Source organism: Talpa occidentalis, unplaced genomic scaffold (assembly GCF_014898055.3).
Source record: "Talpa occidentalis isolate TD23 unplaced genomic scaffold, MPIMG_talOcc4v2.1 talOcc4.5, whole genome shotgun sequence".
Classification (NCBI taxonomy): Eukaryota; Metazoa; Chordata; class Mammalia; order Eulipotyphla; family Talpidae; genus Talpa; species Talpa occidentalis.
Genome location: NW_023604861.1, coordinates 130,202,306 through 130,216,307, shown reverse-complemented (window position 1 = coordinate 130,216,307; position 14,002 = coordinate 130,202,306). Strand labels below are relative to the sequence as shown.

General features: G+C 39.0%; 1 protein-coding gene across 8 annotated transcripts in view; it reads right to left on the bottom strand.

Annotated features, from left to right (window-relative positions):
* Nucleotides 1-13,715, bottom strand: part of PUM2 (pumilio RNA binding family member 2) — an 83,663-nt gene extending 69,948 nt beyond the window's left edge. For 4 of the 8 annotated variants that reach the window (XM_037528459.1, XM_054701341.1, XM_054701342.1 and 1 more), the window contains exon 1: nucleotides 13,574-13,606. The gene's annotated coding sequence lies outside the window, so the exon portion shown is untranslated. The other 4 variants (XM_037528458.2, XM_037528460.1, XM_037528461.2 and 1 more) reach the window with 4 other exon arrangements.
* Nucleotides 13,716-14,002: the final 287 nt, after the last annotated feature.

Genomic DNA, 14,002 nt, shown 5'->3' with positions numbered 1-14,002 from the left:
TACTGTTTTGAGATTATGATTCTTAGAAAAAGAACAAATATTCATTGAATTCTAAAATTAACAGTATCAGCTTTTTTCCTTATAATCAGCATTGTAACTATGTGAGAAACATAAAGCACCTCAAAAACCTGGTTAGATGCTGTGATTCATTTTTGCTAATACATATTCCACTATTTTACAAATAGTTTGTATAAAGAACAAGAGATATGCACTAATAAGTACAGTCATATAATTGAGAAAACTAAATTTTCTTAGCTAACACCTTATTCAACTCATTACTATAGGCCTACAATAAAAAAATTGTGGAAAAACCATTCAGAGCTACAACAAATGGTATGGAAGCACTTTTTACCACCACAGAACACTAATCACAGTATTATAATTACTTCTATTTATGGCCATAGTAGAAGTTAATTTTAAGATCACAGGAGGAATGAAACTTGGAGGTTTAAGGGGCTAGATCAGCCATCTAAAAGCTCAATGGATACTGTGTAAAAACTGTCATATTTTCTGAAATGTAAACCTGGATCATGAAATCAAATAATATATGGATAGTGACTTAATTAATACAAGATGCTCATTTTAAAGGCTCTTTCTGAGACTTTCGGCATTTGTTATAGACAATCACAAAAATAAAACGAGCAATTTCCCATTGGCACTTCTCCCACTGGTCCTGTATTCCTACAGGCTGCTACTACCCTATGCAGCAATACAAAAACAAAATTATATAAAAACATAATTGATTTACATAAATACATACAAACGGTAAATTTAACTGTTTATGAAATAGTCTCAGTAGCCACTCTCCTGAGACTGTTTTTAATGAACATAATCATGCGCATTAGTGGCATCCATTGCAAACAAACAAGTGCTATACGTCTTAAGAATACTTTCTCTTCAACATAATTAAATCACTTTGCAAACATGCCAATATCATCAATTTGTTTAGCATCACCTTTCCTGTCCATATGATTTAGGTAAACCTAAATCCGGGCTTAGGTATGTAGAGTCGACCATTAATCTACAAAGATTTAACATGAGGAGTTTCTAATAACTCAATGCCTAGCAATTTATTTCTGGGAGCATGAAGGGAATCATACACTTTTCTAGTGGCACTGGACAAGTCACTGAGGTCAGTGGGTGAGCAACAATGTGCATGAAAAGTTTTCAATATTTGCTATTTGTCCGTGTACTTCGTGGGAGTATTGCATAAACTTTTGACATGAGATACTTCTTTGTGAAACAATGTAAGCAACTGTAAATCCTCATACACTATTTGATTAAGTGCAACAGGGTGCAGCTGTATAATCTCTACACAGTAGTGTATCTAGTCCTTTGCCTTTAGTTACTGCATAGAAATTATGAAGATCAGTGAACAAGACTACATAAGAACAGCATTTACTGACTCAATTATAGTTAAGGTAAAAATCAACTTTTACATTTTGAATGAAATTGGCAAAAAATTTGTGTTATCAACATACAGACTCCCAGAAATCAGAAATCTTCAACAACTCTTACTAGCTAAAATTTCATAATTAAGATGAGAAGTTAGATTATTTCAGGACCAGAACTTTTAATATTAAATAAAACCATCAACTATTTCTATGTGCGAATGCTTTAGGCATCTAAGGATAAATCTCAGATATCCCATGCTCCAGAAGGCAAATATATATTTACATTTATGCAAATATAAGATTACAGTTTTCCCTTACAACTCTCTCAAATAATTACTCTATATTTGAGTCCTTACAAAGATTCTCAGATGACAAGGCATTCTTGATATGGGAAATAAAATACTGTTTAGGAAAACTGCTTTCTTTTGAAAAACAAAATACTTAGAAAAGATCTACACATGAAAACCACCTCAATCAAAGCTAGTTTTTGACATTTTTTAAGCAGCACCTAAGAAGAGAAGCAGGTCAAATAACTTAGGAAATTAATACGACATATGCTAGAAAAGTTAAGTAACACCAAGTGGCTTGAATGACATCCAAGATGAATTATAAAGTGAACCCTTATCAAAGCAGTATTTCTAAACTAACATTTTATGTGATTTAATAAGCCATCCTAAAAGTGGAACAAGCAGATGTGAAATGTCTCATGATGTCATATGACACAGCACCATCACTTACAAAGAATTACTACCTTAAAGCACGCATGTGTGCGCATGTGCGCGCGCACACACACACACAAAATTTCAAACTAATAGTCGCTAAATCTAAATACTGGTTTTGTCATGAATATGAGACAGAAGAACAAAATAACAAGTAACACAAGTAATTGTCCAACTGAGAATATGGAAATGGAAAATTTACCGGTTTCTGTAATGTATCTATGGTATGAAATTTTAAAGGGAATGGTTATTATATAAAGAGGCTTAAATGTCAAATATATTGTGTTAACCTCATTTGAATCCTGGTTCTAACAAATCAAGTATAAAAAAACTTTCAGGGAAATTTAAATATAGAATGGGTATTAAGTGATATTAAATTTTGCTAGACGTCTTCATAAATAAGAATTTATGCTTAAAATGGTATGTTGTCTGGGATTTGCTTAGAATACTCTTCTAAAAATTAAAATATGTATATAAACAAGATTTCACACATTGTTGAATGTGAATGATAAATATCTGAGTACACTGCAATATTGTTTATAAATTTCCATGTAACAACCTGATAGAAAGCCACATGAAGTAGTAGGTGGAATTTAAGCTGGGTCTTGAAGCACAGGTACAATGTGGACAAATCCCTTTTTGGAAAACACATTTATAAACGGCAGCTTGTAAATGTGGATATACTCCACAAGTGGTTTGACTTAGGGTCCAAGTTGTTACATAAATTTAATCACGTATTACTTCCTCAGTCATGTTTTTGAAAAGTAGTATGTGAATCTTTTCCCCCTAAAAACTGACTCCCAAATGAACACAAACCTTGAACTAACTTTATCAGTCACTAGCCTCCTAAAAGAACAAGAGAATTTATCTGGCATAACTCATTTTTATGCTAAGGATCATAAAGACTAAAGCTCAGCAAAACTGGTACTGCATTCCTACTATACCTATCAGGAAATCCGTCTATCCTAGAAGAATTAAATATGTCAGAAGAAATATTGTTTGGGGCCTCCCTTGTGGCGCAGGCGGTTGAATGCAGCGCTGTGAAGCTGTCCGCAGCCTCTGCAGTGCCGGTTCGATCCCCACCAGCCGCAGAGCAAGCCACATGGCGCAGCAGACCTCTCCTGTCTCGCCTGCTGCTCCCCTCAGCAACGTATTTCGGTCATTCTGCCTGTTTTGTTCCCTCCTCTGTCTCTGGTGACTCCTCTCACACCGCTCCCCGCCCCCCCCAACATCTGCCCTGTACCCCGGTTCTTGTATAAATAAAACAAATCTTTAAAAAAAGAAAAAGAAAGAAATATTGTTTGGGAGTGAGAGTCCAGCCTAAAAACGAGCACATTCACCTAAGTACATCACTACATAAGGGTGTCTGATTTGATAATCTAAGAGTAGGTTGCTGTAGTAACTTAAGTGGTACTGTATATAGCTTTAGGTATTACAAGCTACAAGATGGCAGAGGATTTGATAGTAGCAAGACTCCAAATGCTCATCTTTCCCTACCAAGTCTGGAAAGGTAAAAGCCCTTCCTTCCCAATTACATTTGTGGCTTACACTATTTCAGTCCTCTGGCTAGCTCTATGCCATCTTTCCCTTCATGTGCAAATCCTACAAATTCCTCAGTTTGGCTCTAAAGTCACCTGCTCCATTAAAACCTACCTCAAGCAATCTTTTAACTAAATTCCCATGGCATTTACTTGGTATTTGTCAATGTATTAATATCAACTTCTCCAAAAAATTTCAAAATTTCTCTGTATCAGAAATAAGACCAAAAAAAAAGTTTTGTAAAGAGTTCTGATTATGACAGTATTCTATAAAATGTAGGAATAAGGAAAGAGACCAAAAGAATGGATAGTAAGGCTGGGGAGGGAGAAAACGGACTAAATTATCTACCATGCATCCATTAAGTATCGTGAGCCAGATGTATTTATGCACATATGGGAAAATAAGCTCAGGATACTAAGTGAAAACACAAGGTGAAAAACAGTCTATTATACTACTTTTGTAGAAAACAAATCCATGTAGGGCCTCCGCAGTGGCGCAGCGCATTGAGCAGTGTGCTGTGGGGCTGTCCGCAGCCTCTGCAGCAAGGGTTCAATTCCCAGCCGGCCAGGGAGAAACCCACATGGCGTGGAAGACCTCTCCTGCCTCGCCCGCTGCTCCCCTCAGCAGTGTCTTCAGTCCGTTTGCCTGTTCTGCTTCCCGCTCTCTCTGGTGAATTCTCTCACCTTCCCACGCCTCTGACCTGTACCCCAGTTCTTGTATAAATAAATCTTAAAAAAAAAAAAAAAAATCCAGGTAGAAATGGAAAACAATGAGAAAGAGTGGCATATAACTCTTAATAATCACATCTAAGAAAAAAGAGTAAGCATAGTTTTATCTTCTTTACATCATGACTAGTTCCCACTCAATTTTTACAAAACACAGCTATGCATCATGACTTATAAAGAAACATAAGAGAAAAACATCTTTTCAATAAACTAGGCATCAATTAAAAGAAAAATACTCTCACCCTAGTCTTATTTGTAAACATGCAAAGGTTTTTAAAGGCAATATACAAGTATTTACATGGATAACGAATACCTATGATGGTATCTCTAGCCATACATTCTTGACACTTTGGGTTTAAAAAAATCAGTTATTGATCATTTAAATGGTTAGTAATTAGTTTTCTATGTCATCTAGATTCATTCTATCCTACTCTGATATATTCCTTAAAGTATAAAAAGTGGCGTCAACCAAATCATACTTACAAAACATGACCCCAAAAAAACCACCTCACAATATATTTGAGTGTGTGTGTGTGTGTGTGTGTGTGTGTGTGTGTGTGTGTGTGTAAACTTAAGACTAGGTAAAGCACCTGTGGATGCTTAAAGGTTCTGAACCCAAGCAAAAACCAGATCAGCCAATCCTCCTTACAGAACCCTGGCCAGCCAATACACTGCCCTGGCAGATCAATCCCATAAAACAAGGACAACCCACTGCTCAACTAGGGAGTATCATGGGGGCAGTTGCACACCTCCCAGGGAACAATAGAAGTTCCTAGCTTGAAACCAATTAATGGCTCTTTCAAAGTTTGTGCAGGGTTAATGAGTGAAAGTCAGACAAAGACCCTTCAGAATCAGTAACAAAAGTATGTCATAGTATTGCTTTCACTTTGTAATGCATTCTTTGACAATAAGTTAGGGAAGAAATAGGTGACCTGGTTTAAAAAAAAAAAAAAAAGACTACCACGGATCTGAATTGGGAAAATCTCAATGGAAGCCAAAATGCTCCAGTTCTATGCTGTTTAATTCCTAACAGTAAAGGGAGTAAGATTTATCACTAAAGGAAGTTAACTCTAAGTTTGGTGCCCTAAAGGCTTAACCATCTGAGATAAAACATATTAAGATTTGGAATAGAACACAGGCCCAACTACTTAATATTTACAGCAAGGACATAACTGATTCCCAGAACACTGAATGTACTACTATCTGGGAAACTCTTCATGTACCCCCAAAGGACATGAGAACTGCAATTTAGGGCCACTGGCTCTTAAGTGCTCAAGGTGCATCAGAATCTATGTAGAAAACTTAAAAACTACAAATACTCAGATTTCTACCAACCCAAAACTTATCTGAATTAGTCTGGACATGGATTTTGATTGTCTTTAAAAAAAAAAAAAAAAAGTGCTCCATTATACTTCGATACAAAATTAAAATAAAAATTGAATAAAAAAGTCTCCAGCTAAACACTTCTCTGTACAAAATTTACCCTCTTATATCATCATATCACCCATTCCTAAGGACTACATCCACAAACACTAGTGGTTTTCCAACTAAGATTTCATTAGTGTAAGACATCTTGGTGTAACAGAAACAGAAAGTACAATCAAAAGACCTACATAGTTTCATGTTTGTCTACAACTAGGTGAAAACTCAGACCACTTTACCTTTTTGATCCTGTTTCACCATATACAAGCAACAATGTCTCTCTCATAGTTATTGCAAAGATTAAATGAGATTAATACATGAAATTGAAATATAAGTGCTTTCTAAAGTCTTGATGACCCACAGTAAGTGAACACATGTTTTGTTTAAAAAGCACAAAAAAATCCTTTGACCCAGCTGTTACTCCTGTGGGAATACACCTTACATACCAACATGACAGCATGGGCTGTTTAACCATATTTGATGCAGCATTACTTCTAGTTGTTCAAAAATAGAAACTCAACAACCTAAACTCGCAGAAAAAACGGTCGAACAATATAAAAAACAATGAGCTAAAAATTTAAGTTGTTAAACTGGCAAAACACAACAAAAACAGTTCTTAGACTGTGAAAATACACAGCGGGAGTATTGGGAGGAGAGAAAAAGGGAAGGAAAGTGACAGGGCGCTGGCACTGGCGCTTCAGTGAAGGACGAATACAGCACGTGCACATATGGAGAGGTCTGAGGCAGTACTCTCCAAATTACACAGTTATGTATAAAAATGCAAATCAGTAAAGCTTGGGGGAAAAGAAAAATGATAAGTTATTAAAATTAAAGTTGTATATACTAATAGAGTAAAATGCCATAATATTAAATAAAAACACCAAGTTGCTATGATCTATCATGACACTGCTTTTGTTTAAAAAACAGAAGGGCAGTATGTTAAAAATAAAACATAACTTTGGTAGAGGAAGAGACACTGCTGGCTTTCTTTATCCTTGTGTTTTTCAGTGTTGTAAGGCTCACTGAAGCCAACAAAATAAGCTTTTTTTTAAGGTTCTACCAATATATTAATAGCGTTTAAAAGCATTACATTTAGAGGCTTTATTACAGAATATAGTACAAATGACCTTGTTTTCAAATCATATTAATATTAGGCAGAATATCCAACAACTCAAGGCTAGTCTCAGCTATCTGCTTATTTTCAATCATTATACAGTATCAATTAAAATGTAGCACCCAGGAGAAATAACTTAAATATTAATTAGGTTGCAACCAAGAACTAAATAAAGGAAGTCATTGAATGCATTGTCTGAGACATCTGGGAAAAAGTAATAACCATTTTAGCAGCAGACTTTAACAAAGTTTTGAAAGGATTTTTTTTTCCTTTGGAAGAGAATTTTTCAAAGTATGTTCTTAAATCACGATAAGTTTTGTCCGATATATTTAAGATATGCTGCTACGGCACCTACTTGTCTATCTGCAAGCTCAGGACATTAATTCTGGAGCTCATTCTGTATCTTTAGCCTAATAAAGGTTCTGAGAAGTTACAAGTAAAGCTACTTAACTTTAACAAAGTATCTTAACTTTCTGCTGTAAATACAAGATATTCAGAGAAGCAGTATTTCTAGTCACTTCTAAGAAAACAAAGGAAAATGAACAAGTTATATAAACCATTTCAACCTTTGTAACTTTTCACTAGCAAAACCCATGACTTATGACATAACTTATGACTTTTAACTAAGTTTCAAAATGCTTGTATGTTTAGTTTACTATGACTATTCTGAACAGTCTGATGAAAAACAAGTCATACAAATCTTTTAATTAAATTAGAGGAATCATTTAGGTGATCAGTATAAACTGTGATTTTTAAACTTCTTCAAATACTCAAGAACAAACCTTGAACTGATGATTCTGTTTCCCAGTAACCTTTAAGTGTGATGATCAAATGAATTTTCTAAATATACTGAAATTTAAAAAGAAATTCTAAGTCACTACCTGAAAAACAGCAACAAAAACCCAAGCATTTAGCTGCAGTTTCTAAAAGTGAAACCAAATCTATATTAGTTTCAGAAGTATTAATTTATAGACCAAAAAAAAAAAAAAAAAAAAAAGGTCTGTGGTAGAAATAGATTCTTGAGTATAATGTAAATAAACATACTCTATATTCACTCAAAATTTTTGGAAGATGGCACACTAAAGTATTTCATAGACACAATAAGCAAACTAATCTTAAGGAAGGAAATAACAATGAATGACAGAAATAGTAAACTTTAAACTTAATTTCCGAAGACAAAAGATAAAGGGGGGGGGGGAATTATACAATTTTCATCCATAGAAAGAAGACACACAAATTCCTTAGAGGCAACCCTATTTCTAGCACTAAGCTTTAAAAGAAATTTCTTATATCATGTAGCACTGTTAACACACTACATGCGGTATTACAGATTTATAATAGAAGCAGCTTCGATGACATCGCTTAACAGATGCAAGATTTCATCATCTTATAGTCAGTTCCATAAGAAAAATCATGAGCCTAACTTATAGCACAACACAGGGATATCAATAACACAACAATTCTGTAAAGGTTCCAGGACGATATGGTCTAAGTCTTGGATTTCCAAAGTCCTCAGGACTGTCCAAATTAGATAAGGTTCTTAAATCTGGTGGGCCCCAAACTATCTTTCCAGTTATCCTACTTACCCCCATTTTAAGCTCTGCCATCCTCCGGGATCAGGGTCCCTCTACATACTAAGTCCTCTGGCTGAATGTCATGTGCTCACCACTTTCTTGACTACTTAACTTCCCGAAGACTTTTTAGACCCAGCTTTACTTCTTGGGGAAAGGCTTTTCCATGCCTCCTTAGGTCAGTCTATAGTACTTTTTGTAACACCACTTCTGTGGTCCTTAGCATACTGCACTGTAATCATGAATTTAATTATCTTCCTCTCCACCTTATTATAAACTTCTTTTTTTTTTTAAACTTTTTTTTATAGGTTTTATTTTTTATAGAGGCATGTTTTATTTATTTGTTTGTTTTGTTTATACAAGCACTGGGTACAGTCAGAAGCGCGGGAGGGTGAGAGAATTCACCAGAGCCAGAGCGGGGAGCAGAGCAGGCAGAAGGACTGAAGTACACTGCTGAGGGGAGCAGCGGGCGGCAGGAGAGGTCTGCGCGCCATGTGGGACCCTCCTTCGGTGGCCGGGGAGCAGCTGAGGATCAAACTGGCACCACAGAGGCGGGCAGCTTCGCAAACCAGCGCTCAACTGCTGCGCCACCGGGGAGGCCCTTATTATAAACTTAAGGCCCACATACCACCACCATTATGGACAGTCTAGTATGACATAGGCCTGCAAAGCTCAAAAAAATATGTACAGGATTTTTGTAGTTTATCTTGATGAAAGGATACATCATGTATCTTGATGAAAGGATACAATATGCAGAGTAACGAATGATCTTCAAAGAATACTCCATAAATATCTTCTCAAACTTAGGAATTAGCAAGATCCTAGAGTACTCCCTATTTTTGCTAGGGCAGGCTCTGTTTCCCTTTGGACAAAAAGCAATTAGACTTCAATTGAAAGGTGGGTCAAGAAAACACCTAAAGGCAAAACCTGGAGCTATCATCCTCTGGAAAATTTGAAATAATCTACATTGAATTGGTTTTAATGATTCAAGTTTTCCCACAGAAAATGTTTCTTACATTTATTATGCTAAAACAACAATGCAGATGAAATGCCTTATAGATGCAATGATACAGCCACCAAAATGGAAGACTAAAGTACTTCTTATATATATGTACAACAAAATCATAAAGACCATATTTTTCTCTACCTATGATTTGACAGCCTAGCAAAGGCCTATACTTAGGATCAGTATACCTCTACCCTAATTTACCTTCTTTAAATGAGTGAATAAAAACATACTTGTTTTGAATGAATAAAACCTGTTGCATCTTATACAGTTAAGACTACCTTCCACTGATTCCCTTAACAAATCTTTCATAAATAATGCCTACAATAGAAGACCGCTACTTTCAGACCTACAACTTGCTATTACTGACATACCTACCACAATAAAAACAATTAAAATCTGCCCTTAAACTAGGTTCTCTACAAATCTATTGGTGTTTCAGTATTCTGTATGTGTGTGTGTGCGCGCGCACACGCGCACATGCATGTGTATGTTTATATAACCCCCCATTTCCCTTCCCAATTGCAGATTTTATTCTCCTAGGCAGGTGTTGAACAGGAAGTTTTGCAGTGTCATTTTATAGTTAACTTCACCAAAATCCTCCCAGGAAGCAGGTTTTTTGAGTTTTTTTTTAATGGTACAAATATGCATTTTACCCTAGGTAAATAATGACAACTGCCTTTTTCCCCCTGTTCCATTTGCAACCAATCACAATATTTTGACACTCCTACTATCCCTTCTGCTCTCACATTTCTTCCCCTTTTTTTGTAGCAAGCAGTTACAGTGAAATCCTGGGACACGCACATAACATATACAGTACTCTAAAATCCATCCACAAGAGAACAGGAAAAGAAGTAATTAAGTAAAAATCTGTCATATGTAAACTGAAAATTGTTGGCATTACAGTCGCTAAATTTGCAGAGGTGGTATATACTAATAAAACAATTCTTTTGCCAAGAGGCTTGAATAACCAAAAATCCTTTAAGGTGCTTCAGAAAAACACAAAAAGGAGACAAGGGTCAAATAAAGCTTCTTCAAAAAGTATCAATGAAAACTTCTGCGATTTCATTACAAATGGAAATAATTCTTGAAGGTGACACTTGCGTTTTATTAGCAAAGTTTTAATTTTTCATTAGGAAGGAGTTGGATCTTTTGAGCTACTGGAAGAAAAAGTCACTAAGAAAAAAACACCTTTATGTCTCTAAACACACTGCTAGCTGAAACTCTGAAGGAAAGAAGAATTTAACATGCACCTTTCTATGTAACTCGTGTTTCATTTGAAAGTATTTCTTTGTAGATTCACTTTTTACACTACAAAGGCAATCAATTTTAAATGAAAAATGCCTTCTATTTATATTGTTAAATATAAAGGTCACTATTAAACTAAATGAAAAGGTTGGAGGAAAAAAATGGTGGGAGAAACAGGGGTTAGAATGATACCAATCCAAATATTTTATTACTAATAAAGTTACACTGGCAGGCATAGTTTATACCTAGGTCAACTAGGCTTCCTAACACCACACCCCATAATTATCCTAACTCAGTCATTGGACAACCATGGTCCTCCTTCAGAAAGGGGCAGAGTCTATCCTTGGTGGCCTCATGCAGAAGCAGAACAAAGTGCTTTCCGCAGGGGGCAGACTCCAGAAGAGAGAGGGAGGGAGGAAAGGGGCAGACCATGTTTGATAGCTCCTTCTTACAAATTCATCAAAGGAAAGAAATGAGGAGGGAGGACAAGAGGAGCAAGTCAGATTATGTATTCCTTCTTAAAAGGTCAAGAAATCTAATGTATCACAAATCGATTGAACCAGTGCAATTTTTATCTTATTCACACCTGTCGACAAAATGGCCTTAAACTGTAAATGCAAGCCAGACAAAGCATTATGATACAAATGCTCAATATCCACAAGTCTTAAGACTATGAAAAAATACAGAATATTTTCATATCTCAGAAACCCAAGATCAAAGGTTTTTGAATTAGGATGTAGCTCTTGAGTCCGAGAGACTGGAGCAACCCACTTAAAATTATGAAGATCCTGTCAGTGTCTATAAAAAGGAGAGTCTGGGCACTCAGAACTGGCTTTAGATGTTACACCTGGTCCAAATCTCTGATCATAATTACTTCTGCTAAAGAGTAAGTACTCAGGAGGACAAATTATATTTCAACACCAGAAAGATTTATACACAAGTTGGATGGTTTAAGAGAAACAACATCCTAATAATAGTATCTGTGTTAAGACTGAATTATCTGATTTATATACTTGTAATGCCTAAGAAAAATTGGCCCATTAAAGTGGTAACCTTACAAGACCAATTTAAAAATGGCAGCAGGGTAATGCAGGCTTTTCAGAAAAACTTGAAATGTTACTAAATATTGAAACATCTACGAACTTTGGACTCAAATTGAGATAACCATGTATTATAATTAAACAGTTTAAATTACTTGAAGATGTTTGTTAATAGCAAATCTAAATCCAAGGTAAAATACCTAGACTTGTGCAAATAAGAAAACGGAATTAAAAGGCTAATAAACCGGAACACACAGTTTTAACTTTTCTACTACAGTAAACCTTCTCTGTCTGCAAAAACTGCCCTCAAGGACACCAAACGAAAACTCTAAACAACTCAATTTCACCCAAAATTGGCCTTTTACAGACATTGTTGCAATAAGGAAAATGTCAGCAACTATTTATGACAGTGCAGTTGAAACAAATCATTTTTTTAAAAGCAGGTTATTCTTAAAAGACTAAGAATAAGGACAGAAACTTAGCCTATTACAAATATTTATACCTTAACAGGATTCCTAGCCAGAATTCCTTAAACCATCCTCCAGTACTCCAGGTCACATGGTGAAGAGTCACCTATTAAACCCGAATCTAAGCAGTAAACAAGCTTTTAAAAATCCTTAGGTAACTCCCTTTATTCAAATTCTTTTCTTGACATACAATACCTTTACAGGTATTAATTACACTTCTCTTAAACATTTAAAGGCCGTTTTTCTAATAAAGGTTCCCCTAAAAACCTTGATAAAAAATAAAATCTGTCACCAGTTTTCCTAAGTACTAAGTCCTGATTTTAACTGACCTGATTGTCTTGTTGCACCTAATTATGTCCTCAATACTCACCCCCCTCCATGTCCAACTATATTAGAATAAAAGGCTTTTAAAAAGTGGGTCCCCCCCCTCGCTATGTGCTCAGAAGCAAGCGCGTTTGTGGATAAAATTTTAAACCATTTCATTTTCCCCCAAATCTGGCCCGATTCAAATGCAAAACTATTGCGAAGATATCTGAAACGTGTAATCCTTTCTTCGGGCTTAATTTACATATTTTCTTAGTATCGAAATCTGCCCCAGTAACAAAAATACATCCCTTACCCCGGGCGCCTAACAAGCCGAGCCCAGGTCGCTCCTTCGCACCCACACCTGCCCACGGCGAGCTTTTCCTGGACACCCCGGGCCCCGAGCACCCCCTCCCGGGTTTCCCCAGACCGACCCCCCCCCTCTTCACCCACTTCCAGCTCGCACGCCTCTCGGGGTCCACCGGCCTCTCCCCCTCCCGCGGCCACGGGCCGGGGGCGGCCAGCTCGTCTCCAACCCCACGGCGCGGACGCCAGCGCGCCCCGCGGGCCGGCCGCGAGGGGCGCGTGGGGGGGGGGAAGGAAGCGGCGCCCCGAGGCCCCCCCGCGCCGGCGCACACCCCCTTCCGGCGCCCCCCGCCCCCCGCATTGTGCGAGCGGCCCCCAGGCCGCGGCCGCCCGGGCACCCCGCAGGCCGCGCTCGCCTTCCCGCCGCGGGCCGCCCCCGCCGAGGCCGCCACACAAAGCCCGGGGGGCGGCCCGGGGCCCGGGGAGAGGGGCGGGCGCCCCCTGACTTACGGGCTGCTGCGGCCGCGCTGCCTCAGCCGGGGACACCGACCGTTGGGCACACGGCGGCGTGGCTCTGGGCCGTCCTCCCCTCCTCCGCCTTCGGTGGCGGCAATATCTTCTTTCTCCACCTACCTCCCTCCCCCCCACCCCACCTCCTCCTTCTCCTCCCCTCCTCCTCCGAACCGCCGAAGTACCGAGGGTGAGACACAGAGACTCACAACAACATGGCTGCCACCGCCGCCTCCCCTCCCCTCCCCCCCGCCCACCGGGCGCGCGCAAGGCACTCCGGGAGAAAAGGGAGGGGGGCGCTCACCGAGGTGCGGCTGCTCTCAGAGGCTTCCTCCGCTTCTCCCGCGCTCCGGGCGCCGGCCGGCGGGAGCTCTGCGCGTGCGCACGCTCTGGGCCGTCCCTCCGGCGTGCGCTCCCCCGCCCTCCCCTTGCGGGCTCGCCGCTGGTTCCGGGCTCCACGGCGGCGTCGGGCGGGAGCGCGCGCCCGCGTCGGACGGCGCAGGCGCGGTGGTTCCGAACGCTGCGCGCGGCTCTGTCTGCCCCGCAGGCGGCCTAGACTTCGGAGTTCGCCCGCTGCCCGCCTCCCCCCGGGTGGCGGGCTCGTGGCTCTCCCCAACGGCCTGCGCGGGTGTCAGCGC